Source organism: Nesoenas mayeri, assembly GCF_963082525.1.
Source record: "Nesoenas mayeri genome assembly, chromosome: 13".
NCBI classification, from domain to species: Eukaryota; Metazoa; Chordata; class Aves; order Columbiformes; family Columbidae; genus Nesoenas; species Nesoenas mayeri.
The window spans coordinates 14,755,406-14,781,108 of NC_137550.1; positions in this window are offsets into that span (position 1 = coordinate 14,755,406).

A 25,703-nucleotide genomic window follows, 5' to 3' on the forward strand; every position below is an offset into this window, starting at 1 on the left:
GGTGGTTGTATCAGTGGCTTGGCTGAAGTGCATCCATACAAATGCACACAGCATGGGCAACAAACAGAAGGAGCCGGAAGCCGTTGTGAGGCAGAAAAACTATGATTTAATTGCCACCTCAGAAACATGGTGGGATGACTCTAATAACTGGAGTGCTGCATTAGACTGCTATAAACTCTTCAGAAGGGATAGGGGAGGAAGGAGAGGAGGTGGGGTAGCCATGTATGTTAGGGAGGGTTTGATTGTCTGGAACTTGAGGAGGGTGATGATAGGGTTGAGTGTCTATGGGTGAGAATCAAGGGGAAGGGCAACAAGGCAGACATCCTGGGGGGGGTCTGTTACAAACCACCCAACCAGGATGAAGAAGCAGATGAAATATTTTGCAGGCAGCTGGGACAAGTCTCTCGATCACCAGCCCTTGTTGTTGTGGGGGACATCAACCTACCAGATGTCTGCTGAAAGTACAACACAGCAGAGAGGAAGCAGTCTGGGAGGTCCCTGCAGTGCACGTGTGACAATTCCTGACACAGCTGGTCAGTGAGCCTACCAGGGAAGGTGCCCCACTGTTTTTTGTAAATAGAGAAGGGCTCGTGGGCAATGTGGCAGTTGAAGGTCACCTTGGGTATAGCGATCATGAAATGATTGAGTTTGCTATCCTTGGACAAGTTAGAAGGGTGGTCAGAAGAACTGCTACTTTGGACTTCCAAAAGACAGACTTTGACCTATTCAGAAGGCTGTTTGGTAGTGCCCCTTGGGAGGCAGTCCTGAGGGACAAAGGGGTTCAGAAAGACTGGTTTGTCTTCAAGAAGTTGATCTCAGACATGCAGATGCAGGCCGTCCCCATGTGCCAAAAGTTGACCCAGCAGGGAAGAAGGCTGGCCTGGTTGAAGTTCCAGCTTTGGCTGGAACTTAGGAACAAAAAGAGAATTTACAAACTTTGGAAGGGGGGACAGGCCACTCAAGAGGAGTACAAGAATTCTGTGAGGTTATGCAGGGCGAAAATCAGAAGGACCAAAGCCTAACTAGAGCTGAGCCTGGCCACCACAGTGGAAGACAAGAAGAAATGTTTCTATAAATATAATAGCAACAAGAGGAAGGCTAAGGAGAATCTCCATCCCCTGACGGATACAGAGGGAAACATAGTGACAGAAGATGAGGGAAAAGCTGAGGTACTAAATGTCTTCTTCATCTCAGTCTTTAATAGTCAGACCAGTTGTGCTCCAGGTACCCAGCCCCCTGAGCCAGAAGACAGGGATGGAGAGCAGAACGAATCCCAAATAATCCCAGTGGAAATGGCTGGTGACTTGCTACACCACTTGGACACCTACAAGTCTGTGAGGCCAGATGGGATACACTCAAGGATGCTGAGGAAGCTGGCAGAGGTGATCACTAAGACCATTTCCATTAACTATCAGCAATCTTGACTAACTGGGGAGGTGTCCAGGCGGGTTGGAATGTCTGCAGAGAAGGAGACTCCACAACCTCCCTGGGCAGCCTGGGCCAGGCTCTGACACCCTCACCAGGAACAAGTTTCTTCTCAAATTTAAGCGGAACCTCTTGTGTTCCAGTTTGCACCCATTGCCCCTTGTCCTATCATTGGTTGTCACCCAGAAGAGCCTGGCTCCATCCTCCTGACACTCCCCCTTTCCATATTGATCCCCATGAATGAGTCCTCCCTCAGTGTCCTCTTGTCCAGCTCCAGAGCCCCAGCTCCCTCAGCCTTTCCTCACACGGGAGATGCTCCACTCCCTTCAGCATCTTGGTGGCTGCGCTGGACTCTCTCCAGCAGTTCCCTGTCCTGCTGGAACTGAGGGGCCGAGCATGATGCAGTGTGCAATAGGACTTCTCTTGGGAAAGTGACAGATCCTCAAGGTGGGGCAGTGGTTTTCTTGCTGCTTTAAGCAAGGAGGTTGAAGAGAAGGGGAGAGCAGAGAGGGAGCAGTGTCACCAGGAGGGTTTTCTAGCTGCTTCCTGAGCCCAGTTGAGCTCAGCCTTCCCGGGCAGTTATGCCACAGGGAAAAGTTAAACTGTTCCCAGTTAAACCAGCTCAGTCTCAGCTTCCATAAGCTTGGGGTTGGGCTGTGTCATCTTCCCAGTTTGCAGACTCAAGCTAGTCTCTGACCTGGATGAGTCTTGCTGCATTAGAGGACCTTGGGACCAGGCTTTAAACAGGCATCAAGATCTCACTTCAAAGCTGAATGCAACTTCATAATTGGCCTTGCTCTGAGCAAAGGGACGGAGCAGGGAATTCCCTTCACTCCATGACTACTACATGCCTTGGGGGAGATGGAATGGGTCTGAGGACTCCTGCCTAGAGCGTGTCCTGCTTTTGGGACAGGTTGCTTGGCTGTAGTGTTTATTCATTCGAAAGGATAAGTCTTCAAAGGTGGTTGGGTGGTTTGTTTGTTTAACAGCAACACAGCAGCATTGCTCCTTAATGAAACATACAGTTTGCGTTCAGCCCCTCAGGTTAAATGAGTGGCATTTGTCCCTTTTTCTTTTTTTTTTCTTAGCACCTGTTTGTAATTAAATAAACTGATTTTTGATCAGTAGGAAGAAGCCAACCCTGCCCATGTCCCTGGACAGCCAGGCCACAACCTTCTGTCAACAGAAGAGTCTCAGAGCTATGTCTGGAGACACATTTAGCAAATTTGTGTTAAATCCTGTATCTCTTTGCCTTGTGTGCCTGAGATACAGCTTGTCCTATTCTTCTGTGGACTCTGCAAACACATGCAGAACTGGACTGTTGCACTGCCTCAAACACCCTTTTTCTGTGTGGTTTCTGGCAAGAGCTCTCAGTGCCAGCCAGCACTGCAATGACAGTCACATTCTCCTTGCCGTGCCATTATTATTCCCTCAGATTACAAAGTCTCATGAGTACCTTTCCATAGGACCTGGGTACAGTACTGCAATAGAAATGGCTGGTTCTCAGCGTGGATTCAGGCTTGGTCCTGGAAAAGGGCTGGGAGCCATATCAGCGAGCATCCCCAGCATCAGGAAGCACCAGCTGTCACTACCACATTTAGTGGGAGAGTGTTTCTCCTCATTTGCCAAAATCCACCAGGAAACAGAGTAAATCTTAATAAAGCAGGAGGGACGTGTCACTTCCCCTGTACTGCCTCTGCTGGGTTGAGGTTAATTAGATAATTACTCACATGTTGCCAGTTTGTCAGGCACGAACAACACAGCGATTGCCAACTGGGAAAGCTTTGGTTCCTGGATAACTCCATTTCAACTGTGTTGCTGGGAATGTTTCACTGGCGCTCCCACAGGCACCTCCATTCTGTAGATGGATGGTGACCTTCCACAGGCCAGAAGTGATGCAATTTTTTTTTAATTACCTTTTGCAACACATCAGCTTAGTTGTACAATTCCGTTAGGGCTGTTATGCGTGCCTTTGCAATGGTGCTTGTTCGTTATGGTGTGCAGCCACAATGGGCTGTCTCACTGAGTTAGCCCAATCGGGCAAGACACAAAAATGACATTACTAAGCCAGTTCTTGTGTTGGAATTGCCAAGTGGAGGAACTGCACAGGGAATCTGAGAGATGGTGCCAGTGCCCAGCATGCTCCCGCTGCAGATCAACAGCACTGGGGAACTTAAATACTGGAGAACGCAGTCCTGTTCTTGCTCCTCCTGGTCCTCCATTCCTCCTCCAGTGAGATCCAGGGATTACTGGTCATCTGGCATAGTTGATTCTCTTTGCTATGTCCTTCGCAACCAGTGGTGTCAAGCAGAATTAGAAATGTTAAAAATACTTACATTAGGTAACACTTTACTACACAAAAATGGCTTCATTCCCAGCAGCAAGCTCAGATCCAGTGAAGACAATTAAAGACATCCCAGCCCTGGGAAATTTGTTATTGTCCATTATTAAAAAGTTCATATGTTTACTTCGTGGGTGCACAACCACTGGCAGTGAAAGGCAGGGCTTGCACCATCCCCTGAAGGATGGAGACTGCACAGTAAGAAAAGTGTCTTCATCAAGTGAGACTGTGCCTTCTTTTCATCACTGCCAGCCATATAGGTGCCCACCATAAGGCAGAAATAGAGCCTTTTCTGGTCTGCATGCTGTCAGGATGCAAAACTTCCAGCTCCTGCTAGAATCAGGTAAACCACATAGAGACTAAAGGTTTTCAGTAAAGGCATCAAGCTAACTTCATTGCTTCCTCCAACTATATGTGCACACAGCCAAGTTCACACAAGTGTCTTAATACAGAGCCAGAGGAGAAGCTGTCACATTTCCCGGGTCCCAGGAAAAAGGTCCTGTGGCAGCAGCTACAGGGACTATTGTCTCACCTGCAAATGCAACTGATCTGACACCAATACCAGTGAGAAAGAGGAACGGTGCAGCTGAAAGGAGCTGCAGGGCTGCTGCTCAGCGAGATCGTCAGTGTTACGCCATGCAACAGCCTCATGGAGGGGGAAGCTTGGCAAGGACTGCAAGTCAAAATATTTTATGCAAAGAGTTCATGTGAGAATCATGATGCTTCGCATTCAAACATGCAGAATTTGAGAGTATCCAAGTACAGTTGGACACAGTGAAGTGTCTTCTCCAAAACCGCTCCCTCTAGCCCCATGACCTTGTCCCAAAGGGCAGCCAGAGGAGGTCAGGACCATGTCTGCACAGTCAAGTCCCAAGGCAGAGAACACCATGGCAGCAAGACCGCTGCAGTGCTGACCCAGCCTTACACGGCACCGTCCCCGTAACTCGCCTCCGAAGTCCTCCCTATGGATTCTAATGATCCTGCAGCACTTTTGCCAAGATCTTAGTTCAGTATTTTCAAATCAGGTCATTACATTTTGCCTCTGTAAATTAACCCTCAAAGTGTTGATCTGCACTAGCTCTTCGTTCTCTACCAGTGTAGGATTAATACACAATGTGCTGATGCTACACTAAACAAGCCACTCCATGTGAGCTGGTCATGTTTAGCTGTGTCTGCTTTGCACACGCTGACCCACTGGCTGCCAGACTAGACAGACAGCTGGCTCACGGGACAGACTTTCTTGTAGCTGGGGAGAGATGGACTTTCTACTCAGCTCCCAGCACTCAGCGTATATTGCTGTCTTTTACATATATGCAGTAATATAAAAAGTCAACATAAGGAATGCACTGGCCATGTTCTGTACACCAAGGACCTATGGGTCCTTGGAACCCGTAGGCAGCCAGGGTCCAAAGACACCCAGGAGACTTGCTGAAGAACTTCATGACCTATTTCACTAGTGATATTTATCCTGTCATCAGACCATCAGGCAAACTCCATGGAATGTTGCCATCTATCCTGGGATATCTTGTTCTTCTTTGTTACTACTGCTTAGATTTCTTCCATTCCCTCCATCAAAGCTCCCTAGCATAGCCATGGCTCTTGCTGGGATTGTTGATCTCCAGAGACTGTGGTGCACAGCAGAGAAATGTCACTGTGTCACTGTGACTGTACATGCATATGGGGGTGCACAAGACACAGACAAGAGCTTTGCACAGAGTCCAGGTTTAAGTAGCAAGAGCAGAAGACTTTGCATGTTCATGGCCAATTGCCACATTGTCCATGTGCATTTGGCTAATGAAAAAAGCAGCATAAGCAGAGTGGTTCCAGCCATGGGAGGAGTTGTAAGTGCTGAGAAAGGTAGGTCAGAAAGGAGGGTGCTCCCATCACCTGGGTTTGCTCTCAGCTCAAAGGAAGCTGTTGAAGCCCTTGGATCGGGCAAAGCAGCAGCTGGGTTTACCCTGCTCCACCAGCACCATGAGCTGCTGGTCCTCTGCAGCCCCCATGACACTGGCAGTAGTGTCCAGAGTGTGCTGGAGCCAAGGTGGGTTTGTCATGGCTCCAGCGCTCACCATAGTGGTGCATATTTCCTGGGGTGTTTGCTGAGAAGGAGCAGATCAGGGTTGAATGACATTTATTTGTATTCTGTCTAATGGCCTTCATTAGAGACTAACTCCAGCTCACTTATACCAGTGCGTATGGGGTGGCTTGCCTGGGAGCCTGGACAGACAGGGTAATCCATTGCCTCATTTCGGGACCTTATTTCTCTGTAGGCTGGCAGGGCAGTCTGTACTAAGAAAGCAGACACTACCTGACCTGAAAGCACAACCAGCCTGCAGGGCAGAAAATATGTATTTGAACCACATCCCCTTATAAAACAAGGAGCAAATACAGGTATTAAACCTGACCTCACAGAGTAAAATCTAAGTTGAACCTGCACTTGTCTAGCACCACCAGGATAAAAAAAACAAAGCGGCTGCAAAATGCTGTTCAGCAGTGTGTGTTAGATCCACTGTTAAAACACGTCTGCTTGATACCAATCTGAAGTTGTGTTGCAAGTCTTAAATGAACCAGCATCCTGAAATAAATTCTGTGGGTCCCTAGTGGCCACCTTATTTCCAGGAAGACACCAGGTTGATAAGTACAAGCAGCCTGTGCCATTCCAAGAGCCTTAGGATATCCTCCATTTCCACAGGCTCTATGGGAGACCCAAGGGCTCCTGGAAAGGAAACTGGGACACCCCAGATCACGTCTGACAACATCAAATCTGTATGTTCTGGCACCTGGCTCTCACCCTGGATGTCTGCAGAGGACGACAGAAGGTTCATCTCTCTAAGACACCCATCTGCGGGCATCATTGCATGGTCAAGGCAAACTCCAACATATTGAAAAATGACTGAGAGCCAGCCAGCCACATGGAATTTTCTGTGGGAGCTTACATGTTTTCTGTCTCCCACATCACGATTTAAGCTGCATGTTTTGCTAAACTTTAAAAAAACGTATTATCCTTGTAGGCATGCAAAAGCAATGCACGGCTGTACAAGCTCTCTCACTGCACACCAGCAACAGCTTTTAAGATGTTGTGTCCGAGGTGTCTATGAAGCTGTGAGTGGGGGCACAATGTTCAAAACCAAATTGAAAGACCCTCCCTGGAGACCAAGTAACCATCTGTATGATTTATTTAATTTTTTTAATTCTAAGTAACGTGGATAATTATGAAGATGCACAATCCTTTGAACTGAAATGCAAGGAAAATTGTACCCGTTGCCATGCAGATACAGACAATAGCAAACCCAGTAACAGTAAAAGTCAGTAGCTGTCAAGCAGTGCTGCTCATTTCGATGCCAATGCAGGTCTGAGGCAAAATATGGAAAAGAACAGAAACAAAGGTCTAGAAAGCAAAGTGAATCAGGAGCACCCTGAGCAAGGGAGTATTGCCACCTCAAACGTCTTCTAACCCAGGGAGTTATCTGAAATAGCAGAGGTTTTGCCTTCCTGCTGCCCTGTTTCTCCTGCAAAGGTTGTTTTCTCTTTTGCTTTGATGATCAGAACTTCCCCATCTGGAACATCCCTGGCTGGCTCCACCCATGCAAACATCTCTCCTGATGCTGCTTCCTCCGCCGTGATTTTCCAACTTACTGAGCAGTCAGAGCCCATCTTGGTGAGCCAAATTTTTCTAGGACACAGCTATGTAGCCAAAGGCAGACACTTACACGGTCTTTCCACCCACCCTATGTCAGCAGAAGCTGCCAGCAGACAGACAGACAACGTCTCTGCACACACAGTGTTTCACAAGCTGATGGGGCTAAAAAGAGCCAGGAGAGACATCCAGCTGGCACGGCGGGCGCGATGCTTTCTCCAGGAAAAACTTTGCAAAAATAACCACATTTTAAAATTATCTGTGTTGTTTTTAAACGTGTTTTTCCTTTCCCCAAAACCTTCCAAGTGTTTAAATCACATTGACTTAAGAAGATCAGCTCATCTCCACCAGTCTGCAAGAGACTGACTGGCTGGAGCTAATGCATCGGAGACACGATTATTATTGATTTTCCAATGAAAAGCCTGACAGTACGGCCAGTGCCTACAACTGCCAGTGACAAATAACCTCTCATAAATTTATTGACACATCTGTTTTCAACCTTTTCTCCCTTCAGTACAAAAGGGTCTTGTGTACTCTGCAATAAGCCCCAACCGACCCACTCCTCGCACCGTGTTTTGACAGCACACGCACCAGAGCATTGCAGGGTATTTATGTTTCAGTCTGGCATTAAACCAAGAAATTAAATAAAACCTTTTTTTTAACTATTTTTCCAAAATGAAAATTTTACCATTCTCTTATTGAACTAAAAACATTTTATCTGGAGGGGATCTGTTTCCTTTTAATCCAAAAAAAAACCCCACAACAAAAAACCCCACACTGCATTTCAGAACATTAATTTGAAAGAAAAAATTGGATTGTTTCCTTGTAAAATCTCAAAATTGAACATTTCAGCTTTCCCCTAAACAGTTACACTTTTCAATTTACCTTGGACATCCGAATAACTTCACTCAAACTCCTTTTTTCAAGGATTAAGTCATTTTCTAGCAGCATGCCACCCAGCTCTTCTTACAAGCAAGAGAATTTAGTCTCTGCTAAGCCTTACTCCAACAGTTCCTGCCCTTATAAAATTACAATCATAACTAATTACAACTGCAACGAGTCCAGTCTTCCCTTTGCTTTATTTTCTGTCTGACAGGGTAAAATCCTGTTCATGCAGTATTTTGTAATAATTTTCTCCCTGAAAATTATTTCCCCCGACACCGAAATACTCGATTTCCAGATCCATTTTCCTCCCACCAGCTTTTCTCCTTTCATTTCTTTCTTCTCTCTCACTCGTGTGTGTGTGTTACCATGTAATTTTTACTGCTGCAGAAAATAAAATAAATGAAATAAAATAAATTTTATATATATATATCTTTGGCCTCCTTGTCTTTTTTTCAAATATTATGTGATTTGTAAACATCGTTGGCACTAGTCTTTCCTCTCTGCACACTGCTCTCATTGCTGACCTGGGCTGCAGCCCAAACCACATGCTGTGGGAAGGAGGCTGATGAACAAATGTGGGACTGAAGATGATGGGAGAGATCATCCAGGTCACTGTCCCGTGACATGGGCTCCAACAGCCCCCAGTGGATCTGCTCAGTGCAGCCTTCATGCTGGGACACAGCACAAGAGCATCGCGGCTGCCCCATCCCCAGCTGCTGACTCGCTCCTCAAGATGACAGAGGGCACTTAAGCTGCGCTCAGCCAGGCACGGCTTTTAACTCTCAGCCTTGACAACATTTATGCACATCATAAGGACAAAGTCTAGTCCCTTTATTTGTTTCATAAATAGTTCCCATCTGCACTTGAGACTTCTACCCTTTCCATAGAAACCTGCCCATCCTGACCACGGCCAGCAGCTCTTCCCTGTTCTCCGTTCCATTGCACATCCGCTGGTGGTCAGGCAGCAAGCACACTGCCCTACTATGTTTTAAGCTCCTAAGAAACCCTTCTGTTATACAAAGCCCCCAGATACCTTTGCACATTCTGTCTGGGTGCCCCTTCCTCCCAGGAAACCTGTGCCAAAAAAGTGCATTGGCCTTGTGGCAACACACTGGGAAGGGCATCTGTCCTTTCCTTCGAAAGGACCCCCAGAAAGATCAAACAGAATTGCAAACTCAGGCGGGTGTTTTGAGCTGCCCCTCAGACCAGAAACCCTTTAAAAGAAGACTCAAAGCAATTCTGGAAGCAGACGAGAGAAAAAAAGGGGGTTTATAGCCACTGCTACCGCTGCCCACAGTGTCCCTACAGACGAGTCTTGTAAAGCTTGGCTTCTGCCAGCAAATTCAGAGCTTTCAGGGTTGCTCTAAAACTGGTCTCTGCAGGTTTGTAGGAAGCCTGTACCTGCCCCTCCAGCCTCCTTCGCATGGTCAGCCCCGTCCACACCTGCTGGGACCAACCCACCAACAGTGGACACCTATCAGCAGCTGCTTGAGTAAGTTTCACGCACTTTGCTGCCCAGGCTTCCTCTTTCTGTGCTTGCCCTGCAACGCAGAGCGAGTCTGGTTTCTCCTATTTCCCCATAACCTTCGTTCTCTTCCTGTTCCCACAGGCAACCCCATGGGGTGGGAGCTGCATGTCAGCCCAGCTGCTCCCCACCAGCTCCCTGGTCTCATTCAGCAACAGGCAGCCCGTAGCAATATTGATACGGCAAGGAGCATCCCTATGGTCCCACACTGGGCACAGCCCTCGCTCCCCCTGCAAGCAGAGCCCAGCAGTCCTTCCAGCTGTGCCTCAGGGCTACAGCTCCCTCCACGCTTTTAGCATCAGAAGTGGCTTGAAATACTCCTAGCCGCACTCAGGCAGTGAGGGATGGCTCCTTTTCAGTGTTCAGGGTGCACCAGCATTAGATTGACCTGAAAATCCAGGTTTGTGGGACATCATCACATTCCAGGCACAGAGAACAAAGGGGCTGGCATGGTATATTCCAGATACATACAACAGCAGAGAGGCTCAGGATGTCCTCCTCCAGCTCGGGGCAGGATGGCAAAAATTCAGGGCCAGCTGCAATTCTTCCAAGCAGCAGAAATGCAGACCCACTTCCAGCAGCAGATCCACCCCAGAGGTGCTAGCGCATCTCCAGGTGCTTGTGCTGTTACAGGTTCATCTCTCCCTTTCTAGGCAAGGCTCCACCAACATAATCTCACCTGTGCCAGATAACCAGTGGGACATTTCTCTCCTTCACCAGGACTGAAATTCCTGACATTTCAGGCCTTCAGTACTGCTTTGCCCCAGACCTTCCTATAAGTAGGATTGCCAGAGATTTGTTATTCTTCCCCACCCCTCCTCCTTGTTTAAGAGGCTCTTTAGACAGCATGATCATGATTCAAGTGGACAAATAATAAATCACAGCAAGATGTCTTCAGCTATATCTCTGTTCACACATCTTCAGCTTCACCACTCCAGCCCTGAATTCCCATGCAGTTCTGCAGAGCATCATTACCCACCGCTCCAGGGGTCCGCAGCTCTCATGATCACACTCGCTGTGAGACCATGGCTCCTACCAGCATGTTGGTGATGCTCTGCTTCCCGTGGCCAGGACAGCTGCCCTGGAGTGCCTGTTCTCTCAGATTTCAGTTCACCCTGCAGTTCAATGCAGTTTTCCATCCCCCACCAGGCACCCAGCTCCTTTGCTTCATTCTGCTTCAGCACTTCTTGCTCTGAATGGATTCTGGAACTTCTTTGTGGTTTTTTGTTTTGTTTTTCTTTCCATCAATGAAGTGTGCTGTCATGTCTCCACACAGCTGCAACCTCTGAAATAATAGTTATTTACCTTCCTGGTTTAAAATTGTTTTCACAGTCACTAACTGCAGTTTCACAGACCCTTACCAAACCCCTGCTTAAAAGAAGCAAAGGACCAGCCAGCCCATCCACTGTCAAGCCCCAGGGGGGCTGGAGAGGTGCTGTCTGCTAGGGAAGTCTCAGGTGGGGCCAAAAACACAACAGCCCCTCTTCATACACCTGACACCCACCAACAGCCAAACACAGCCCCTCCTTCCCCACAGGGACTGAGGACACTCAGGCTGGGGAGTCACAGCTGACATGAGCTGTAGAAAAATGAAATGGAAATTATAAGTGGTAGTCTTGCATAGGTTTGTTACAGCTTGCCTGGCTATAAGGGGACAGGTTACGCCCACCTGAGGTGGGGGGTACCATGCGGGGGTGGATGCCACCCCGGCACCACCCGGTTCAGCTCTGCAGGGTCCCTGGGGACTCCCCCGTGGTCTGCCCTGTGCATCTCCACCCTGCGACACCAACCCAGCGGAGCTGCGTAGGATCACATGGCATTGCCATACATACCATAGTGCAGGCTTTACTGCTGACCCCCCCAGCATGTACCACTGGCCCAGCAGTGAGGAAAACCATCAAAAGACACTCTGGACCTGGCAACAGGGACTGGATTGTCACCCACAGGCAGAGACACATGCTGCTGTCTGTGCTACCAGCAAAGGAATATTGTCCTGGGATCCTGCTGTCCCCAGGAGGCAGGGGGGAGAGCTGCCTGCACCCAGTGCAGCTTGCTGGCACCCTTTGCCTTTTCTAGAGCAGGAGCTACCTGCAAAATCACATCTCTCTGCCACATCCACATTGTATTGCTGTATCGACCACAGAAAAAGCTGAATGCAGAGACAGACGTAGCAGTCCCTGCCCAGCTGTGCAAGCCAGGACAGAGAGTGCAGCACGGGCTTCCCTGAAGCCGACTGGCTTCTGTATGAAGGGACCCCAGTAGATAAAGATCCCAAGTGCTGTATGATCCTTTCAGCTATCCATGCCCTCTGGCCTAAGCATTAGTTTTCATCAGTGGGAGCTCACGTGCGGTCCCATGCCAAATCCTTTTTTCAGGTCAGTGATGTTAATGACAGCACTCTTATAATAAAGTCTTTTTTCTAAGCAGAGGCACTTTCCCTCTTCTCTCCATTTAATAAGGCAGTTAATGAGTAGCAGAAGCCCTTGCTGTTTCTTTTTTTTCTTCACTATCATGTATAATAAATGCATTTTTGATTAAATTTTTACACATTGCTAATGCATCAAATAGAAATATGACATTCCACTGGCAACACAACACAAACCCTTCCTCAGCAAAACATTCATTTCCCAAACTGTTTCTGAAGCAAGTCTCACTTGTACATTAAAAACAGACGATTGTGACAGTTTCCTGGGGGATGCTAAGACAACATCTGCTGCAAGGTTTTCAATCAACATGCCTTAATTTTCACAACTCCAGTGCAAACATATTTATGGTAAATAACCCATCTCAGATGGAGTGAAACCAGGTAACCTTTTCAATCTGTGCAAACATACATTTGTTTCTGGCAGAAACTGGGAATCTTATTCATTCTTAGCACTATATATCTAAGTAAAAGCAACAATCTGTTTAAACCGGCTCCATTCAAACTCAAGTCTCATTAAAATACGTCTCAGCCTTCACCAGGAGACGGTGTTTTAGGGAAAACGGGTATCTTTCGAGAAGGACCTGCATGTTTAGTGATGCCTTCCAGGGCACTTACAACTACTTACTTTCAGGATGAGGAGTGGGATCTCTCTCTGTCAGCACCATGTCCTTCTGTGCAGCCACTGCAGTTGCTGGGCTGGATGTCCTGTGTTAAGATAATTAATTTAACAGAAGTTAAGCCCTGTGCAAGGCGGCTGGGTTGAACTCCTGAGTGATGCAAATAACCTCAAGTCAGCACCGAAGTATAATGCGCTCAACAGCCAATCTGGCACACAGATGCACAAATAGTATTATATATACTATAGATCTGGGTGCATTAGCCTTGAATTCGCACAATTAGATTCACAAATAGCGCAGGCCAGTCATGATCATTGAATCTTTACACTGCACAGATGCACGAATAGCATAATATATACTATAGGTGTGGGCACATTCAATGAGAAATTCTCACAACTAGATCTACAAATAATGAGGTTTATTAAAGTAACAGGCACAAGTCCTTTTAGATGCTGTTGATAAATACACTGTCTGCAAAAATCACACTTCATTTGAAATAATATGTTAGTTGCAAGAAAAAAGTATTGGTACCATATATATATAAATTCTAAGGTGACTATATAGCGCTATTAACATGATAATAAAATACAAGCTTGAAGTCTAAGTGTCCTGGTGAAAACTTGGCATAACCAAGTGCACAAATCTTACCCAAGAGCATCTTCCTGAGAGCAGGGAAGACTCAGCCCATCGACTCTGCCCAGAAGCCCTGTTATGCTGTTCCTTTGACTTCTCAGAGATGGTGCCTTCCTCTATTGTTAGGATATTTTATACTATTTTCTACACTTAGGTGGAGCTTGAGCGACTCTAGTCATACATACCTTTGTTATTGATTGGTTTAGAAATCTTCACTTTGTTTTTTAAGATAAAAACCTCACAACGCATGCTTGAAGGTAGGTCGGAGGTGGGTACCCTCTGAGATGGAGGTGTGTTTTGGTCTTATAATGATATTATAATGAGCAAAGGTCATCCATCGGACAAATTTCTGGCTCATTAACTAGCATTTTGGACAGAAATGTACATTTCTCCTTTTTAATTGTCAGCAGCTATACCTTATCTTCGAGACTGGCAGCAGCCATACCACCTGGTTATTGAACCTGTGCCTTATTAACAGGACCCAGCACCCCATATCTTTTAATTGATACTACACTGAGCTTCCTCAGGCACCATCAATTAGGAATGCAGGCCAGGTGTGTGGGGTGTGAAATCATACAGAGCAGATTTCTTCCCCTCTGTGCAGCTGCTTTAAATGCTGAAGACGTGGATGTAGCCTTATTTTCAATAAGTGTTTTCTCGATAATTAGTTTCAATAATTTGCCCTTTCAGTAATTATTCCACAGTCCTGGGCAGGTTCAATAGACATCCCAGACTTGGAGACACTTCAGGGGCAAGAAGAAGTCCTGCACTGCAGCCCACGCTCCAGGTTCACCTGCTCTTGGGTGGCCTTGTTGGCCTCCTGTTCAGCACTTGGGTTCCTCTTTGCCATGACTTCCATGAGGAAAGGGGGACACCAAGGAAAGGGAGAAATCCCAGCAGGTTCATGCTGCATGCAGAGGTCAAGTGGCAGAGGAGGAAGCTCACAGGGTTGCAGGTTGCTTTTGTCTGTGTGTCTACGGCAGCTCAGCCTGATCTGGAGGGTCAAAGCCCTGCATTAACTCTCACCCCTCTCTAGCCTCCCCAGAAGCCACCAAACAAAACACCAGCCTGAGAAATCAACCTCAACACCAAACCAGTGCTTGCAACTATTTCCAAATTCCCATCAAACAAATTGCAAGGACAGGGACAATTGCAAGAATTGGAACCAGTACTATTCAATATATTCATCAACAACTTGGATGAGGGAATAAAGTGACTGTCAGCAAGTTTGCTGATGACACCAAGCTGGGAGGAGTGGCTGACACTGGAAGCTGTGCTGCCATCAGAGACCTGGACAGGCTGGAGAGTTAGGTGGGGAAAAATTTAATGAAATATAACAAGAGCAAATGTAGAGTCTTGAATCTGGGCAGGAACAACCCCAGGTTCCAGTATAAGTTGGGGAATGACCTATTAGAGAGCAGCGTAGGGGAAAGGGACCTGGGGATCCTGGGGACAGCAGGGTGACCATGAGCCAGCACTGGGCCCTTGTGGCCAGGAAGCCAATGGTACCTGGGGTGGGTTAGAAGGGGGTGGTCAGTAGGTCAGAGAGGTTCTCCTGCCCCTCTGCTCTGCCCTGGGGAGACCACACCTGGAATATTGTGTCCAATTGTGGCCCCTCAGCTCCAGCAGGACAGGGAACTGCTGCAGAGAGTCCAGCGCAGCCACCAAGATGCTGAAGGGAGTGGAGCATCTCCCCTGTGAGGAAAGGCTGAGGGAGCTGGGGCTCTGGAGCTGGACAAGAGGACACTGAGGGGGGACTCATTCCTGGGGATCAATATGGAAAGGGAGAATGTCAGGAGGATGGAGCCAGGCTCTTCTGGTGACAACCAGTGACAGGACAAGGGGCAATGGGTGCAAACTGGAACACAGGAGGTTCCACTTAAAGATGAGAAGAAACTTGTTCCCGGTGAGGGTGTCAGAGCCTGGCCCAGGCTGCCCAGGGAGCTTGTGGAGTCTCCTTCTGTGCAGACATTCCAACCCGCCTGGACACCTTCCTGTGTAACCTCATCTGGCTGTTCCTGCTCCATGGGGGGATTGCACTGGGTGAGCTTTCCAGGTCCCTTCCAATCCGTGACATTCCGTGACATGGGTGCTGTGGCTCTGATGAGCTTGTCAGTGCCTCAGCATGGCAGTTACAAGGGAGTGAGGACAGGATTAGGTGAAGAGCATCAGGAAGAAAAGCAATCTTTTTTCAGAAGGTATCAGCTGTTTCTTGAGGTGCTTAGACCACTTTCTTCAGGGTTTTATCCTCTTTTGTGCAGCATAGAATTCCTCTGGTTTTGACTGGCAGATGAGCTTGCTTAGCTGTTGGCAAACAGCTTGTGACTGCAGGAGCCAAATATAAAGGTTTTCCAGGAATTGTGCAGAGGTCCCTGGTGGGCTGAGTGGGTCAGGCTCCTGCAGTTCCCCAAGCACTTCGACTTTCCCCACAGACAGCTTAAGATTTGCTCCTCATCTCAGGCAACAAGTAAAACCTGCACCAGGAGGTTGCTGGCTAAGGAAGACCGGCTGGCTGCAGGATGTTTTCCAGCTGCCTACAGCTTGCATGGGTCCAGCCAGCCCTCTGTAACACCCAAGCTGCGGCTCTTATCCTACACATTAAAGCTGCTGAGCTCAAGTCATGCTCTTGGCTCCCACCAGACCACGGCTGGAGAAGTTCACGGGTCCAACAACATGGGAAAGCCTGAGGTCAAGCCTCCAGCATCCCCCACACTGCACAAACAGACCAGCTCCTGTCCAGCTTTGCCTGAGCTTTGCTGACCCTGGAGGGCTCGTTTCCCCGGCAGGAAGGATCCCTTTCCCAGCTCTCCCAACCTGTGAGATATCTCCAAGCCATAACAGTGTTTTATGGATTAAAGTCAGGGAATGGAAAGAAACAACGCCACGGAGATTACAGCAAGCACTTTCATTTGGAACAGGGGAGGGATTTCCATCAATGAATCACTTGACCATCTTTTATTTAATTTAGATTTTTATTACAGAACTTTGTAGTAGCAGTTGTGATTAATCTGGATAATTCCCTCTAGCAATAAATGCTAGGGCAGTAAATTACACGTCATTAAAACTAGCCATTGCCTACCAGTGCTGTGCAGGGGAGGGTTCTGCCGCCTGCGGGGAGGGTGGGAGCTGGGACGTGCCTGCAGTTTGGTGGTTTGCAGCTCATCCTGCATGGTGGGAGCAGTGCTGAGCTACAGGAAGGGTGGGGTTTGGAGCAGGGCATGTTCAGCAGTATATTATGTCCTGACAGCCACCCTTTGCCCAGTTGTCAGTGCAGGCGGATGCCTGGGTTGGAAGCTGTTGTGCAGAATTTCTAGGAACCCTATAACATAGAGCCATAGGACCCTCCCTGCCCCATGTGAAGCCCGGTGTGTAACTGGGGATGAATAAAAGCATGATGGGCCAGGTTATCTTGGTCCATCCTGCAGTGAGAAAGGGGGGACACAGTGGGAAAGATGACACACAGCATCTGAAACTGAAAAGTGGCACATGGTCTCTGGTTACCTGGACAAACAGCCGAGCTCCCTCAGGAAAGTTGCCCAGCTCTGTAAATGCCTTGAGTTTTGCCTTTTTTACCCCCCAAAAGTTAGCTCAATTTACCTTAAAGGAAGGTGGTCTTGGAGATGGGTGCTTTGCTTAGTGAACGAACAGCCTTTATCAAGCTAAGCTGATCCTGGTGAATGTATCACAGTCTCACACACAGAACAGCATTGTTTCATGGATGCCACAGCATCCACAAGCAACTCTCAAGTTTCATTAGCTGACCTGGAACATACCCATCGAACCTGCATGTGAGGACAGGCCTTTTGGAGAGGGCAGCTTGGGAAAAGAGTGGGAAGGAAAAATAAGCCCACGGAGTGACTCTGGTATGTGTATCCAAAGGCTCCATCCCACCCAACCTGATCTCACCGTCTGGAGCCCTCCCTCAGCATTCAACCTTTGCCAGGTTTTACCCCATTATTCCTACTGGTACCATTTTGTACAGTGTCAAACTTCTCTCCTTGTCTCACCCCTGAGGTCCTCAGAAGAAGTTTTCTGCCACCTTTTGCCCATCACTGCCTGAGCTGTGCCTAGGCAACACTGATCCAAAGTTCCTGGGCTTGGCCAGATAGGTTGGTGGTGTGGTTTAACCCAAACCAGCAATAGAACCACAACAGCCACTCACTCATGCCCTCCTCACCCACCAAGTAAGAGAAAGAAGTGAAAGGGAAGGGACAACATTGGATTGAGATAAACACAGTTTAATAAAATAACAAAATACTAACACACTACTAGTAAATATTTATATAAAATAGAAATAGAATATAAAATAAAAGATACTCAAGGCAATTCCTCATGAACTCCCACCACACCGAGCAGCCAGTCCCAGGATCAGTACCTGGTCCTGAACAGCCGATGCCAGAGAGATAAAAGAAGAAAAAAAGAAAGGAGGAAAAGGCAGAAAGGCCCAGAGGCCTCTGCAAAATGGCAGGATGGCAAAAGGCTGAACTAATGAAAGTCCCGAAGAGGTCTCCGAGAGCAAAGAGAAGAGTCAGAGAGAGAGACTGGAAGATCCCGACTCTCCTTAAATATGAAGCATGGCACTAATGGGCTGGAATACTCTTATTGATCAGTCTGGATGTCAGTCAAGCTCTGCCCCATCTCTGCCCCCTTTCCTTGATGCCTCACACCCCACACCTGTGGGCAGAGCTCAGAAAGTTCTTGGCTCTCAGACCAGAGCAATTAAAAACATTAACTCTGTGCTGGGGTGTTATCTCTTGTTCTCATACTAAGTTCAAATAATGACCGTGCTAGCTATGAAAAAGAAAGGTTTCTAACTGCGTGAAGAAAATTAACTCATTTTCAGGCAAACCAGCACAGTTGGGTTTCTTCAGGAGAGACAGGAGACTGCATGAGTCCCAGCCCTGGTGCCATCAAGGCAAGCAGCACACGTCCCTCACTGCTCCACCTGTATGTCTCATGACACATCATTTGGCTGCCTTTGAAGCTCAGTGCATTTGCATTCAGCCTTGAACTGAATCACAGACACATGGGAAGCTTAGCATGTGTCTGATTTAGCAGATGCTTCTTCTCCTGTTTGCCAATGGTGGTTTTCTGCCAAAAGACAGACTAATCCAAAGGCATGAGGATGGAGAGCAGCTTTTGCTCACAGCTCTTGCTGCGCAGCTCCTGTTCGTGAATCACTTTGGACTCCTGTGGGTCAGGAGTGCCCACCCAGCATCTCTGGGGCAGTTCAGTGTGACACAGAGCAACGGGGTGCCCCAAGCATGAGGTTAGTGCAGGACTCAGAGCCCCATGTTTGTCCTGCTGCCAGGGATCGCAGCCAGGACACTTGTATGAGAAAGAGCTGAGCTGTCGGCGGTGTGGTGAGCATGGACAGAGGTACAAGCACAGGCCAAATCCATGCAAAGTTTCACAGGGGTAGGAGAGTCTCTGGAGCAGTTGCCTTGCTCCATCACCTCACAACCTTGTTCCAGGCCGCTGCAGCAGCTGGGAGAGATACAGGTTGTAAGAGATCACAAAGGGGATTGATCAGCGGAGCTGGGGACTCGGTGCCTCCTCCCTGACACAGGCAGATCACAGCAGGAGAATCTGAGTCATGCTCAGCCTTTTATCTCTAGGTTATACTTACTTCTGAAGGCCTGAAATAGCAATATGTGGTTTGTGTCTGCATGAAGCGACATCACTGGGTGTGCAGGGAGCCATCAGCAAGTGCTGCAGCAGAGCTGCAGGATGGGGAGCAACCTGCAGGTCGCGAGTGCAGGTTGAAAACTCCCACACCCTTACTCGTCTTCGCGCCTCCCCAAAGCCCTGCTCCTTGCCAGGAACTTTCTCCCAGCCACTCATCTCTGGAAAGCCCAGAGGTTTCCAACACTGGAGGGGAAGCAATCTTATCCAAGTCACATTTTGAAACAGTTTTTATTTTCCCAGAGAGGCTGCAGCAGTAGTTCTGAAGGGAGAACAGTTAATACTTGATTTAGCTCCACATGACCTAATTTGCCACTTCTTATTCAACAAGGAAAAAGCAAGCAAAGATAAATGCTTGCATATGCACTGTGAGAGCTGCTAAATTCCTGTGGGCACTAAGAGGATGGATATTTCTCCAGTGGCATTTGTGCAGGAAGATAAGTTTCTTGATAGTGATGAGCTGGAGGCACGAACCAGTAGTCCCTAAGGTGGTGAAGTGTATTCCTGGTCCAAGCCTCTCTGGAGCTGAGCTCCGGTGCTTGCAGTCTTCCCGCAAGATCACAGCTAATGTGCATCTTCCCTTGGGCCACCTTCTGTGACATACTGTTTTTTCCTCCTTGAAACACAAACGTATTCCCATCTACCATCACATTGCCTTCCTTCTGCATCCATCTTTCTCTTACATTTGGGGATTCAAGTTGTTCCACCAAAGATGGTATAGTGCACCACCTAAGTAAAAGACCAAGATGTCCTTTAGGACTGGGTTAAATAATAGTCAGGCCCTCCCACACAGGCTCAGCTTCTCTTCAAACCCCCTTCCCCATGAACAGCACTCACTCTTTCTCCATCAATTCTCCCCCTTCCTCTATCCCAGTAACATTCTCCTTATTCTCCCATCACCAATTCCTTGGACAGCAACTTTATCCTTAGTGCTGTTCCCTGGCATGAACATTCTCCTCATTCTTCCGTGGTGGAATAAGGAGAATGTTCCTTTGGGGGTGGAAGTGCCTACTGATACTCTCCTTTTATCACCCCCCATGAGGAGCATTCTCCTTATTCCATCATTCCCCCAGTAGAGACATTTGCTTTATTTCATGATTACAAATCCCAGCAGGCACTTCCTACCATCCGCTCAAGCCATCCCCTCTTAAAGGGCTATTCCCAACCGGGCAGTCACATTTCATTTGATGAATTAGCCAGATACAAGAACTTTGGCAAATCTGGAGGGCCAGTTTCGGCACACGTGCCATGTGCTTGACACCTGTGATCTAAGCCATTTGTCACAAGCCAGTGAAATGGATTTAATCAGCCAAATGTTTCTGGAACAGTGTGGTCAGGTTTGGAAAGCAGATGACCGAGAGGAGGTGCTGGGAGCACCAGGAGTTACCCATCAAGGCATTGTAACAGGCATTACATTCGGTGCATGCAGATGCTGATGCACGGAGATCTGCAGAACTGCTTTTGGAGGCCTCACCATTTTTCATCTCAGGAAACTGAATTTAGATATGCTTGAGAGAAGGTTACCATGAGAGAAGGTGCCATTTTAGACATCGGTGCTGTCTGTCCCTAGATCAGATCATTGACAAAGAAGATGGACCTGCCATCGCATGGAGCTTTTAAAGACAAGGTATCTCCCTGAGCACATGGATTAACAAGTTTCTGGGAGAGATTTGAAAGTCCTCTCCTGTTGACCAGGGTGCTGGTGGTTTTCTCAGGCTCTGGGATCTGTTGTCCTGGAAGTCTTGCTGCTTGTTGTTGTTCTCTCTACTTCACAAGCCATATGGTGTCTGAGCTTGCCTGTGCCATCCTGAGCATCCTTGTAACAGTACGTCAGTGCTTTAAAGCAACTTCCGTAATTCGGGAAGGGATCAAAAATAGGCTTGCTTTGATGCACCCCAAACCAATGAGGAGGTTTTGAGGAACCAGGGCTCGGCTAAGCTGATCCTGTATCCAGTTTACACAGAAAGTCTTCTTCCTTCAGTAGCTGGTGCGAGCAGCTGTGGAGTGGGGTCACAAAGGATCCAGCAGCTGCAAGAGCATGGGAACTGCAGGAGAATCCCAGAGCAGGTAAATCCAGGGTCCCCATCCAGGGTGAATTTGTGTTCTATTGTTCCCAGAGTCTCTGCAGCCTCTGACATATTTCAGGAGTCAAACACTTATTGTGGGGGTATTTTCTGTTTTGGGACCATTATTGCTAAATCTCAGGTGCTCAGAAAATGTTGCTGCCCATTGTGTTTTGCTTATGTTTGGAGCATCTCCATGCATCACCTGCCCTCCTGCTGAGATCATAGGAAGAGAAATGCATATATGATGACTTGTTCCGTAGTGCCGTTTTTCATACATCTGCATTTCCGTTTCCACTCCATAATGCTCTTAACGTCTCTGCTACAAATCTCTTCTCTACTCTCTACTCTCTACTCGCTCAAATCTCTTTACTCTTCCAAGCTTAACTTTCCTCCTAACGGTTTTTATATTTTCATTTAAAGTTAAAGAAGTGCATTTCTGCAGCAAGAGATCACGCTATCGCATTCCCCTTCCAAAGAGCCTGTTTCCAACATGCTATTACTCTAACATGGAATATGCAATCTTTTTATTTAAGAAAACAAGGATAAATGTTTACTGGTAAACACTTCAGGGAAGCATGCCAATGAGCATATCCTCCTATTCCTTACAGAAATGTAAAACACGAGCATGCTGCCAACCACAAGGATTGTAATGTTTTTCCTTTCATACATAAAAATGTCTTAGTAATTAATCATCCTCTCTCAGTAGCCAAAACTGAGGCAACTCTGCCATATGCTAATGCACGCCAGGACTTCATGAGTTGTGAAATATTTAATAACTAATCAGACATAGAGAATATTGTTCCGTGTCTGCATAAGCAACTGTACATCATTGCCTCAAGATGAAAGTGATCCTCCATGGCTTGTCTCCTGCTTCTCTGTCCATCTGTTCGGATTGCACATCATTCATGGCAGGGGCTCTCGCCACTCTCACTGCCCTGATCTTGCTTGGGATAGCTGGGCACTACTTAATATAAATCAGGAACAGTTGCTGTTGCCAATAGCAGAAAAACTCAGGTGAACTGGCACAAGTGACAGAAATAAGTGCTGTGAAGGCAGTGCCTGAGAATTGCTGCTACTTAAATTTTCACAGCACAGAGAAGTGGTGAGGGGATGGGTTACACCTTCTAAGGGAATTAGGGACAGGAGAGACCTTCCAACAGGATTTAACATCACAAATGCAAACTTGTCTCCAGAATAAACCACAGATTCCTGCTGATCTCGCCAAAAGGTGTCTATCAGAGTCCCTCCCAAGGAAATTTGCCAGAGCAAGTTAAAAAAAAAAAAAAAAAAAAAAAAAGCCTTGAAATATATTTAGAAAATAAGAAGTGGTTAAAACAGTCAAAAATGTTAGTTTTATGAGAAATCATTTCTTTTGTCAGAGTATCAATCTGCTGAGAAGAAGTTTTTCTGAAGCCTGTTCTGATCTTTTGTTTCTTTCAAGACAGAAGAAAATTGTGCTCTTACTGCAGAGAACGCAGCTTCTGCTTCCTATGAGGTGTGATGAGGAGCTCTAGAAGTGCCTCCATGAGAACAGGAGGTACAAAGAAACTGCTTGTCACTTTTAGCAGGGCTGCTCTTACTGTGCTGATGTCTCTAAGGGCATCCAAAAGCCAAACAAGCTCCAAGTCTAGTATCAGGAGAGGGTTGCCCTGTGATATCTGGGGCAGTCTTGCAAGTGTAAGAAATTTGGGATCGGTACATTGATCCAATAGGGATCAGCACATAGATCCAATAGCCTCACTTGCTCACAGCAGCCTCTGCCACCCTAAACTCTAGTTCACCCCCCCTGTGTTTTTCTCTCCCACACACCAGCAGTGGATGCTCAAAGTGCAACGAGGAGCTGGCACAACTGCTTGCAGCACTTGCTCAAAGAACATTCGTGTCCAGGAGCTTTTGAGCTTCTTACTGACCAAGATGCCTGGAGGAAAGAGAGGCAAGATGCCGTGCTCCCCGCCCACGGTGCACTTGACTCTGCATCACTGTGCTTCTCCCATTGCAGCTCCCACTTGTTGCTCACCCAGCAGTGTGCCTAGAGATCACATCCCACTCTAGCAACCTGATGTAAATCATGTGGGAGCCTGTAACTGTGAATATGACATTTAATAAGCAGTGTGGATCATACATACAAGCTGAGGTTCAGATCCTGGTGGGTGTTATTTGTGAATAAATGCCTGAAAGTACTTTCTTCTTAATTACATTCATGAAGAAGACAGGTATATCAGTCACTGGCTTTCTATTACAGCTATAAAGAGCATCAAAATCAAATCACTAATACACATAAAAATGGCAGGTAATCAATTTTAATATTAGCATAAATATTATCATATGACTTTATTACCAGCCTAACCTTCAGGAGGGGACATCATAAGTATTAATTCAATAACATCTTCCAAATCAGTTATTACCAGTAAGTAGGAGGTATTTCTTAAGAGCTCAAGGCTGAACTGCAAGTCCATTAGGGCTGTGAAAACAGCTGTTAGAGGAGCAAGAATTTGCTTGGCTGTGGTTTACGGAGCCATTGCTGCTCTGAGATTGCCCTGCACAGGGTGGGGGGCCAGATTTCACATGGAGTGAGCGGCCCCGACTGCGTCTACACCCTTCAAACTCAGCAAAGGGAGAAGTCAGGTGGGACTCGGGTTCCCTGGGAGACATCAGGCCTCCGTCCTGCCTTCAGCAAACTCCATCCAGCTGCGGCAGTGCAGCGCTGGGCTTGCTGTGCTGAGCCCTCCGTGCCACCCAGGGCTCAGCCCCTGTGCTGGGCCCTTCATTGACCTGCACGTGCCGGGGCTGTGAATACTGCCCAGGAGCCTGGCACACAGTTCACCAGCTGGGCTAACAACAGCCACAGCCAGGGCCACCCCTTCACCAGCCACCATGAGATGCTGCTCCAGGAAATCACCTCCTGCGCTTTGGACCAGAGGGACTCAGACTCCCCTGGGTAAATTGCTAAAAGCCACGGCTGATGGGAGAGAACAGAGATTTCCTTTTCATAACCTTGAATCTCCTTTTACCGGAGATGTGACCCACAAGTGGTGTGGTGTTTGCTTCAAAGAGGAGCCCTTGGGCAGAAAACAGCTTTGCCCAGAGGTTTTTCGGTGCCCAAAGCTGTGGGGCTGAGCAGCCAGAGGCACGAGTCCCCAGAAGCGTCTCCTGCTCTGCGCTGGTGGCCAGACCAGGGGAGCACAAGCCAGCTGCTCAGGGCTCACACAGCCTGGAGAGGGGAGGCTGACCCTGTGTGCATGTCTGAGTGCTGCTCACTGCCTGGGGAACGATCTCTTCCCTAGCGGCAAAATCACCCCTATTCAGTTAATTGAGTGGGCACCACAAAAAAGAGAACGGGAATATCAAGAATAAACCCATTGTGCACGTCAATCAACTCTGCAGACAAGGTGTTTGTGCAAACACCAAGGGGAAGAGGAGACTCCACACCAGCCTGAAGTAATGGATAATTACTTCCCCAGCACTGGGGAGACACACAGACTAATGAGGAGAAGGAGAAAGGGCCTTTTATTTGCTTTTTGGCTTTGTGTTAATGATGATGAGTGCTTTCTCCATGCCTCTTTTGCTGCTTGCTGAGCCACATCAGGCTCCATGCAGGGCAATGTCTGTCTCCATGTGCCATCCATGGAGCTGGATATGGGACACACAGCAGCCCTAGGCGCCTGGTCCTGGGCAGGTGAGGCTGCTCCGAGTGCAGAGTCTGCATCTGGGGCAGGAGCCTTCACCCGTGGGGAGCAGTGTGCTCCCACACCCCGCCCCTCAGGGCAGTGCCAAGCATGTCCCGGCAATGGCTTACACCACCCTACCCTATTCAGCAGATAGCACCTCATTGCAGCCCAAAACTAGCTGGCAAAATCACTATTCTGCCAGCAGTACAGACTACACTGCAATTGCTGCTAGAAACTCTGGCCTGGCTGGTATTAAGTCCTTCAGTCACATCAGCCAAACTTCAAGCCACAGCTCTAGTCCTTAAGGATGGATGGGGCAGAGTCTCTGGCCTGAGGTGCTCACCAGCCTCCCTACTAAACCATGTACCATCTAACCAAGGACATCTGGGGTAGGACACTATCTGCCCTCCTGCCCTGACCCACAGGCTGGATGCCCATCCAGGGGTGAGCCCAGAAACCTCTGCTGCTCTCTGAGATGCTGACTGACCACCTCTGAGCTTCACTGGTGCTTCACTGGTGACCCACAGCTGGATCTCCACACAGCTGTCCGGGGCAAGTTTGCAGCTGGAAAACAAAGTCTGCCAAGTGTATCATGAAGACAGGGCAAGCCATGGTAAGGAGCTTCACAGAGTAACTATGGGCTGTGTGAAGAGCGTGGTATCTCTTGTTTGTTTTAACTTGTGTCATTGTCAGGTGATGTCCTCTTCCAAAGAAGTGTAGGCACCCAGGCCATGCATCTCACACATCACTCCTTTCTTGTACAGAGGCTGCTCTGCATCACCAATGATCTCATGGA